The sequence below is a fragment of the Lygodium microphyllum genome, chromosome 10, assembly GCF_053477565.2.
Source record: "Lygodium microphyllum isolate KBCC chromosome 10, Lygodium_microphyllum_v1.1.10, whole genome shotgun sequence".
NCBI classification, from domain to species: Eukaryota; Viridiplantae; Streptophyta; class Polypodiopsida; order Schizaeales; family Lygodiaceae; genus Lygodium; species Lygodium microphyllum.
The window spans coordinates 106,867,733-106,878,379 of record NC_141144.1 but is presented as its reverse complement, the minus strand read 5'-3'; positions in this window follow the sequence as shown (position 1 = coordinate 106,878,379).

The following is a 10,647-nucleotide window of genomic DNA, read 5'->3' as shown; positions in this document are numbered from 1 at the left end:
AAACCCTCAAAGACTAGATATACTGAAAGAAAATATCCTTTGCTTAGGCTATAGGAGTCCTCGCCTTGTAGGAGCTCCTAGTTGCGTTGTCTTTAGTTGGTCAGTAGTTCAGACTACCATTTAGGGCAACCTCTTTGACAGTTCTTTTTAGTTTGGCTGTGTTGGAGCAGCTGGTTAGTGATTCACTTCGGATCTTCTGTTAAATGATGCTAGGCCTACTCCTTGTGGATGTCATGCCTTGGTTCTGTCTAGGGGTAGGGGGAGCATTGTGCTGAGTTTTATGATGATAATTGTTTTGTGTCAGTTTGATGCTTCTTTGGTTGTTTATGCGCAGATATGTTCGTGGGTTCGACGGACTGAGTCGTCCTATCCCGTGGTCGCCAATGAAGGATGGATTTTAGGCCCCGGAACATGCCTAAAAATAGGAGAAAAATATGGAAATGCGGGGGAAAATGCTCAACCACGAAGGCGGCAGCTCGAGCGAGCACGATTTTAAGCGTCAAGTACTTGACGGGCGCCCGTACGACACTCCGAGAATTTTCATAATTTTTTCGTGCGCCCATGCCAGTCAGTGAAGCTGCAGGCCTGTCCGGAATGTTGAGACGAGCTCACAGAAATTTTCAGAACGCAGTTCGAAGTTCGCACGCGAGAGTTGGCCCCAAACCGGCCGGGGTGCCCAAGAGGGGGCCCAAAATTGAAATTTCAAAAGGTGCAAGTGGGGGGGGGGGGTGACCTTTGGCACCCCCCCACAAAAAAAAAACGTGGATATGGAGGGGGGGCGGCGGCTGAAAACAGCCGCCGAAAAAAACGCGACCCCCCCCCCCCCCAATCGATTTGCTGGCTTGCAAAGAAGCCATACTAATGAACCTCCAGGCCTGATCAAGACGATGTGCCGATCAATTCGCCGGTCTCCGCTCCCGCAATGGTGGACTGGTTGGAGAGAGAGAAAATCAGTCTTTCTCTCTCCTCCCTCTCTCTCCTCTTAGCCCCGTTCGTGCTTGAAGGGATAGGATGGAGATGGACGGCCGGATGGATGCCGATTCTTGACGGGATGAAAGAGCAATGCAAAATCATTGTAGATTGCTGATTCCAAGCAGAATTCATGGCTGGAAATCAATCGTGGGACGTGCCAAATTTAATGGAAAAACCCGCAAGACACGGTAATAATTGTTTTTACAAAGAAAATGGTCTTTTGATGCAAATTTGGTTGATAAAAATGTGTTCATATGGATTGAGTTTTGAGTATGTCGTGCTTTGAGTTGGTTTCTAGCTGTTCATCATTTAAAAATCTGGAAAACATGTGTGGGATAGCAGAAAATAGGGAACCGAGACACGAAAAACCATAAAAATGAAGGAAAACAAGGGTTTTGGGCATATAAATGGGGAAAACCGTCGATACACATCAACTAATCTTTCAATTTTGTTGCAAATGAACTAAGGGCCACAGCCCACAAACTGGTTTTCATTTTCAGCCATTTAAAAAAAATACAAGAAAATGAAGAAAATGGGGAAAAATGATAAAAACACCATGAAAAATAGGGGAAAAATACATTTGGGGCTACGAAAAATATAGAAAAATGGGATTTATGTTTGTTGATGTATAACAAGGCTGGGGCATGAAGTTATGCTTCAGTTCAGCCTTGTTTATATGTTTTAGTGCGTGTTTCCTTCCTTTCTCCACATAAAATGACAAGGAAACCCTAAAAGAAATGAATGCAATGATGCACTATCAACGGGGAAGGGTAGAGTTGTGGAAAAAATGGTTAAATGACGCTGAGCATGAGGAATAATTTGCTGATTTTATATGCATCGCATCTAGGACGGAATAATAATGATAAGAATTAAAACTTAGTAGCACGAAGATCACTTCGGTGCTAGGTGTTGCAGCGAAGCACAAAGCGGTTAGAAAGAAAAGCATGAAAGAGATGTTTTGCACTTGCACGCTGCTGGTTTTTAAAATGTTTGAGCACTAGGCATCCACCTCTTTGCATGATCATTTAGAGGAAATTAAAAGTATCAGAGTTAGCTCCTGGATATGCATAGCAATTGTTTTCAGTAGGCCTGTGACCCACCGTTGAGAGTGTGAGGTTCCTATGCTGTAGGCTAGTCGTGGGATCATAAATGGGAAGTCAAGTAAGGACAACGGTACATTCCTGGATACGTTTATTTGGTACCTTGAGTGACGTTTGTGCGAAATGTCTAAATGTTGAGCGGCGCATCGAGGGGCCAATCCCCAAGGTGTAGGAGAGTCGCAGAGGGTTGACGGCATTCAGCCGTAGGAGGAACCCCATGTGTGTGTGATTCGAGCCTTTTGGCTATGTGAAAGGGACTCCCTCTGAGGAGCAATATTGGGTTAGGATCAGTTGGACTACAACGTATTACAAACGCAATGTTTAGGAAGGCAGAGATTTTGATAGACGCTCCTGGCCGCGAGGCCGAGGGATTGTCTTGTGCGTAGTGACGAGGTTCGGCTAGTGCATGTGCCAGTGCCGGCCCGTTTTTAGGTCCATCACTAAGATCAGCAAGTGAGTGATTGGGGGCATCAACACCATATCCCGGAAGGGGTATAAGAGCCAAGAGGCCAAGGGAGAGCTCATTTGTGACCACTTTAGTGAGAGAGAGAGAGAGAGAGAGAGAGAGAGAGCCATCACACGATTCGATCCGATCGCACCATCGACGAGGCTACCACTCTATTCAGGTATATGAATCCCTTCCCCTATCCCCCTAGATAGGATCTATAGGTTTATGCTTGCTATGATTGATTAAAATTCAAGAATCGAGCAAAATCAACATCTCGCTGTTGTCGTCGCGCCGCGTTTGGCCCATCCGAGCGGTCGCTTCTGGGTCGAGTCCCAGAATCGGCCCTCGGTCCTCTTTCGTTCGGCCCACTCGGCCCGAAACCCTAATCGGCCTAACTCGGCCCGTCCGAGCCATAGAATTCGGCCCTCGGCCACGCGTCATATTTGGCCCTCTGTCCAAGTGCCTCAGCCCATTCGAGTGACCTCGTCCAAATTGACCATTCGGCTCGTCCGAGCCAACCTGTCCTAGCGACTTCGTCCGAGTCTGCGCCTCGACCCATCCTATTCTACCCTGTCCGAGTCACAAAATCGGCCCTCAGTCCATGTACCTTGGCCCGTTCGAGTGACCCACTCGGACCCTACAATTCGGCCCAGCTAGTCTGAATTGTAGGGTCTGAGTGGGTCACTCGAACGGGCCAAGGTACATGGGCTGAGGGCCAATTTCTTGACTCGGACAGGGTAGAATCGGGTGGGTCCGGAGGCAAACTATCGAAAGTCCTTGTGACGCTCAGAACTTGATTCTGGCACACGGAATAGACAAAATCATAAGGAGCAGCTGCGTAGCAGCTTGAAGTAGGCAGCACCGAGACCCAAAGACCTAGACGCAAAGCGTTGAGCAGTTAAAACCTGATTGGCCAAAACCAAACGAGGCAACATATTAGAAAAACCCTGAACCCTATCAAGGCGGCCAAAAAATTGACCAACAAGCCTATCAGACCCAAAACAAAGTGAGAGTGTGTAAGACGCTTCAAGATTGTTTGCTGCACTCACCTTGAATTTTCGCACTTGAATGCACTTAAGGAAATTGAAAACCTGATTGAGCACAAGTACACGAGAAGCGACGCGCACATTGAGTGACCATAAATTGAGGATTGTATTCAATAACTAAAGGAACTCACTCAGATAAACCACTCAAGGAACCCACCAGTAGATAGGAGAGGACCCAAGACATAGACAAACCATCAACGCACGAAGTAGGACCAAGCAGGTGGTATCAACGACATGGATTTGACAAATCTACTCAACTTAATCGACAGCTTGGTGGAGCACGACAACACAACTATGGCAGAAGGAGGATCAAACCATAGGTCTAATGAGAAACTCGACTTGAACATCTTCCCGGAGGCTATTCAGCACAGCTGGTCAACAGCTACAATGCACACGCCCGGTACGAGCACTGCGGCAGGACGGCAGACACTATCATTGCAGACCTAGAGGAAGAGAGAAAACTAGTCCACAAGGCTTTGCAAAGCATAGTCGAATACAATAGGGACCAGCAGGCTAGGAGCCAAAGGCAAAACATGGAGTTGTGTGAGGTACACCGAGTGGTGAACTTAGTAGGTAGAAACCGAACAGATCATGAGAGAGCCCTAGAAGGAGACTTGACGTTGAGCGAGCTTCTCATGAAGCAACTGCTAGATAACATGGCAGTAGAGCAAAGTGCCGTGGCACTAGCGACATCGCTGCTCGCAGGATTAGAAGCGAACCAAGGCTTAAAGAGCCAGTCTAAAATCCCTATTGTTGCCAAGCAACTCGGCAAATACCAACCCCAATCCATACAGCTTTGTAGAGCAGTTCGAGCAAGTCTGCGAAGCCAACGGCCTCAAGGACCTAGCTCAACGCTCTCAAGCATTTGGGCTTTGCTTAGGTGACAAGGGAAGGACTTGGTATACAAGCCTAGATGCCACAGAACGAGCCAACTTCACTGGCCTCAAGGATCTCTTCATTAAGAGATTTGCTGAGCCTGAAAACTCTGATAATCTGCTAGTACGCTTGATGAACGTCAAGCAGAAAGAGAAGGAGGACATTCGCAACTATGTAACCCACATGAGGAGTCTCTTCAAGAGAATCCCTATGGGTGAGCAACCAACTGAAAGAGCAGTTTCAACTATATTCATCAGCGAAATTTGAGACGAGGAGTTATATAAGGCTTTGGCAGGCAATTTGAGCTTGCAGCGAGACGCACTAGCTAGAGTGTTTGAGAAAGCCATCAGAGTCGATGATCAGCTGAAAGAGCGGAGCTCTAAGAGCTCGAACCTAGAAGACACCAGCTCGCGAAGCTCAGAGAGAGTGTCAGCCTCTAGTGATTGCCCATCATCCCAAGATAAGGGGAAGGCCACCGAGACTTGGCTGATGTAAAGATGGAGTTAGCCAAGTTGCAAGACATGTTGAGACGACCAATGCGCCCACATGTCCAATGCGTGTACTGTGGTGGAAACCACTTGCCAGCCGTGTGTCAAGACCCTAGGTCAAGACCTTGTGCTAACTACGATAGGTTCAGTCATGACATCGCGCATTGTAGATTACCAAGAAGACTTCCGTACTCGCAACCCTACGGCAAGCCTTACCTAGCGAACAGGCCGCAGCCATTCTTCGGAAGGGGAGCCCCATTGGCCCTTCCTGCGCCTAACGAGATTAAGCCAGCTGTTCCTAGGATGGACATAAACCTTACTGGCATACCCAGACCACCTGGTCCTTACATGACCCATCCACCAAGCGATGCTCCAATCCACTATGTGGAAGAACCAAATGAGGAAGAAACTTATATATGCCCTTACGTCTTGCATGACGATGAGGGCAATGCTGTCCTCATGGATTATCGCCCCATGCTAGTGATGGCGTTAGGAAGAGGATGAGGTAGAGGCCTAGGAGGGCAGAGGCAGGATCCAAACACCTGTTGGACTTGTGGTCACCCAGGTCATGTCTCATCACGTTGCCCTGAAAGGGAGCAGCAAAACAGAGACAAGGCTAACCAAAGGTATGCTGAGTGCAGAATCACTCATCTCTTTGTCAATTGCCCAAAGCAAAAGCCATCTTCTAGCTCAGCCAATACCATCTGTCCCATTGGGGCTGTTTGGTGTCGAGAACCTCAAAGGGGAGGCTACACCTATCCCATTGTGGGTCATGACCCGTGCCCAGACAAAGCAGGCCGGCATATCATTGCCAGGACCTAGCAACCTTGACGCAGCTTCGATAGGGAAGAAAAGTCGCAGGCGGAAGAAGAAGAGGTCGGAGGCTGAAATCGCACTAAAAACGAAGAGTGCTACAACTCTGCCTGCTGGAAAGAAGGTCTCTAACGCAGAGGCAGAGACTTCAGCCCCTAAGACAGTCGAAAAGGGAAGTGCTAAGGTAGGGGAATACCCACATCTAAAGCGACAGTTAGAGGCCATAGAAAAAGTGAAGGAATGGGTAAAGGAGGCTCAAGAGCATCTAAAAGATGCTGAGCCCATCATAGAGGACAAGATCGATGATCTCTCTAGCATAAGCACGCCAATCTCACCTCCTCAACCAAGGTCGGGAGAAGCAACTGCACCACAAGCAGTGCCGCTAAGGCCAAGCCTTGATGCTACAGGGCCGCAGATCAGTACGGCCATTGGCCAAGACAATCTAGGTTAGGATAAAGACGAGCACCCAACGATCTCCTAACCACGTTGGTGACTACCCCTATAACACTTAGCCTGGGAGATCTGCTTAGGTAGCATCCCACCTTATGGCAAGATCTTAAGCAGTGGGTTGAAGGGTCACGAGAGCAAGTCACAGCAGACCCTCATGACCGTGATGCAGAGATGCAAATACCAAGTTTGACGCTGCACTCTATGCCTAAATCCTTACACGTCAATGCCTTCTGGGAAGGTTCTGAGATGCATGCGGTCTTACCGGTTCTAGCCCTATGCGATACAATGAGAAAGGGAATCGTGGACACGGGAGCTGGGGTTAGTGTGCTTAGCCAGGCGGTGCTTCAGACTTGGGGAAACCCGCATGTCAAAACTGCTAGGTTTAATGTCACATTAGCAAACGGTATGAGAGTCAAGCCATTCGGGGTGCTTAAGAATTGGCCAGTGAAGGTTGCAGGTGTCCAATTCTTTGTGGACTTTATAGTCATGAAGGGAGTGGACTACGATATCCTATTAGGCCAACCCTGGATGCACAATGCTAGAGTCATCGAAGATTGGGGTAACGGCTTGATCTTCCTTGGCAACAGAACGGATGCTGTGAGAATAGAGATGGACACTTGGAAAACCTCACCAGTCGACTTAGATGCCATCTCTACTATGCTCAAGGGTAATACCCAGGTCAAGAAGTCCTATGGGCCCTTGACCAAGTATATCCCATGCCCAGAGGACGAGCGGGATTGGATGGACATCCTTGTTACAATCGACTTGCTGTTCTCGGATCATGAGGCATATGAGCAAGCCATCAAAACAATCGGCAAGTCTAACGACACACCCTCCATACCACTCTGCATGATGGCAGGAACCCTTCATGGGAAACCTAAGCCTGTCAACTTCCAAGTCCCAACCAACAAAATGGAACTCCAGGAGACACTAGAATACTTAACGGACAAGCTAGCTGGCAATTCAGCTGCAAACTTCAAACCACTCCAGGATCTCTTAGATGAATCCAAGTGGCAATGGACCAGAGTGCATGACTTAAACCTCATGTATAACTGGGTCCTAGTTCCTAACCGATGACAAGAGATATACCAAGCCCTAGGAGACAACGAGCAGTCTAACGAAGAGGATTCTAACAACGAATACGAAGACTGCCAATCCTTCAGTGATGAAAGTGAGGGTGAGGTAGATACCGTGGAATACGACATTGAAGGATAAGAAATAGAGCAAATACGAGTAGACTCCAAGCCGCAGAAAAAGAGTAACTTCAGGATAGAGCGAGGAGTCATGCGCATGGAATGTGATCGTGCCTGGTTGGAACACGTAGGAGCCATAGACCTTGAGCAAGCAAGCCTAGCCTAGCCAGGAACGACATCAGTGCTGCTTAGGACAGAGTCGCTGTCCGAACTGCGCCCATCAGGGGAAACCACCTCTTCTAGCGAGGACGGGGAGTTCGAATCTGAGTCAGAGGTTAGTTCGGATAGTGATCCAGATATCCCTAGGCCGCCCATGGTCGACACACTAAGGGGGACCTACCCGTCTACCTGAGTTGCAGACGATTAAGGCAGAAAAAGGAAAAACAACCCAGGGATACACGAATGGAAGAACAGTGAAAACCGTAGGACCTCCCTAAACGATTTACGAAATTCAAAAAAGGGGATAGAATAGTAGTTTTGTTAGGTGCCAAGCGTCAAGGGCAAACGAGTGAACCAATCGAGGGACCAGCCAAGGTCAAGGAGGTGAACCTAGCCCAGGAAAAGGAAACACCCCGACCAGTCTTCATTGTCGATGACTTGACTGAGGAAGAAGAAATGAGTCTTGTCGCCCTCTTGTGAGAGTACATAGATGTGCTCACCTAGTCCTTAGAAGAGCTTAAGGGGGTAGATCTGAGTGTCATGACTCACAACATACCCATGACGCCAGACGCAACGCCGGTCAAGCAGTGACCGTACCCTATGAATCCAAAACACGCTCATGCTATGAAAGAGGAGATTGATAACCTGATGAGAGCGGGATTTATTTACAAAATTGAACACACAGACTGGGTATCACCCATAGTCATCGTGATGAAGAAGAATGGAAAAATCTGAGTGTGAGTCAATTTCAAGAAGGTGAATGCTGCTACTAAGAGGGACAACTATCCATTGCCATACACCGAGCACATGCTTGAGAGAGTGGCAGGCAAGGAAGCCTACAGTTTTCTGGACGGCTTCTCAAGGTACAACTAGGTGCAAGTGCATCCTGCGGATAGGCACAAGACTACCTTCGCCACTGAGTGGGGCGTCTTTGCTTACATAGTCATGCCCTTCGGGTTGACTAATGCCCCTGCCACCTTCCAATGCCTCATGTGCACCATCTTTAAATACATGCTTTGCAAGGAATTGGAAGTCTTTGTCGAAGACCTCTGTGTCCACTCGACCTAGGTCGAACACTTAGACAAACTCCGTGCAGTCTTTGAGCGGTGTCACTTATATCGTCTCTCCTTGAACCCCTTAAAGTGCCAGTTTTAAGTAAAGCATGGATGCATCTTAAGGCATGTGGTGTCGAAGAACGGCATTGCCACTGACTTCTCAAAAGTCAGGGTTATTGTTGACCTTCCACCCCCAATCAACTACAAGGGAGTTCAATGCTTCCTAGGCCATACGGGGTACTATCGGCGGTTTGTACTGAACTATGCATTGATCACCAGACCTTTGTACAAGCTGTTGATCGTCTTCGAATGGACCGAGGCATGCCAAGGAGCATATAAAGAGTTGAAAAAGGCTCTAACCACAGCACAATTCTACGAGCCCCAGATTGGACCATTACTTTCCACGTGCATATCGATGCTTCTAAGTTTGCTGTGAGGGCAGTGTTGTGCCAATTTGGTGAACACAACTTAGACTATCCAGTGAGCTTTGCTAGCAGACAACTCACTAAGACGGAAATGAACTACTCGATGATAGAAAGAGAAGGATTAGCCATGGTGTTTGCTGTGAAGAAATTCTGGCACTGTCTATCGGCCACACCTTTTACCTTTTTTGTGGACCATCAAGCCCTGCTCTATCTAGTAAACAAGCCTTGCGCTACAGAATGCATAGCTCGATGGCTCCTTCTACTCTTGGAATTCAAATTCTCCGTGGTTGTACGAAAAGGAAAACAACACTACATGGCTGACCATATGTCACGCATTCCCACGGGAGAAGCCACTAGACAAGGCATTGTTGACGAATTATCCGACACCCATCTATTTAACCTGTCCAGCGAGAGAGATTTATTCAAGGCTGATCTAACGCCATATTGGGCGGATGACATAGTCCAAGTGCTTGAACACAGACTGCCTAATCGACCGATAGAAAAAGCCCGAGTTAGGCGATTAATCCTTAAGATCCAGCCCTATCAGTTGATCGTAGGCCAACTCTATAGGCTGGGGCAAGACGGATTGCTGTGCAGATGTGTCAAGAATTGCGTGGTGGGGGACTTGCTCAAGATGCTACGCCGAACACACACAGAATGCACAAGGAGAAGCTCACTCAAGAGACAAGAAGAGAGATGGAGGCCAAAACGTTTTCTTGCTGATTTCTTCTTCTTCTTCTACACTCTTTACAATGTACACAAAAGTATAAATAAGATACAACATAAAGGAAAGTGGCCTACTAAGTCAAACAATGCATAACCGACTACACTAGTCGACTGGCGCTATAACTATGCCAGTTGTAAATAGGTGTAACAATCTGAATATAATAAGTAATGAGTCAGTGGCCATGTGTGAGTCATAATAACCACCGACGTGCTAAGTGTAGACGTGTGGACCCATCTAACCAGGCGGTCCATCATCAATGTCCGCATGTGTTGAGCTTGTCATCTCAACAAGATGTGTATGCAAACATGAGATGCACGATGTGCTCTCAGAGGCACATAGCGGCATTGTTGGAGGGCACTTTAGCAAAGATATGACAGCACAAAAGGTGTTGCAATCTCAACTATGGTGGCCCACACTTTTCCGCGATGCAGCGCGACTCGTCAAGCATTGTGACGAGTGCTAACAGACAAAAGTCCTGATTCGCAAGGATCAGATGGATTTGACCCCAGTTATTGCATGATAACCCTTCAAAAAATGGGGAATTGACTTCATAGGACCCATCAGTCCTGCGGCATAGTATTCACAGGCCAAGTACATCATTGTGGCCACCACAGACTACCTCACAAAATGGACAGAGGCAAGAGCGACATGAAAAAACGACGCTAGGACGACTGCTAAGTTCTTATGGGAGCAAGTGATCTTGCGATTCGGCTGCCCCATCGAACTGTTCAGTGACCAAGGCACGACTTCATCAACGAAGTGATAGCGCATCTCTTGTCCACCTTTCTCATCATCCATCGCAAATCCTCGCCATAATACCCTCAGGAAAACGGTCAAGCAGAATCCACGAATAAGATTCTTGTCAATGTCCCAACCAAGGTGGTCTCAGCCTCAT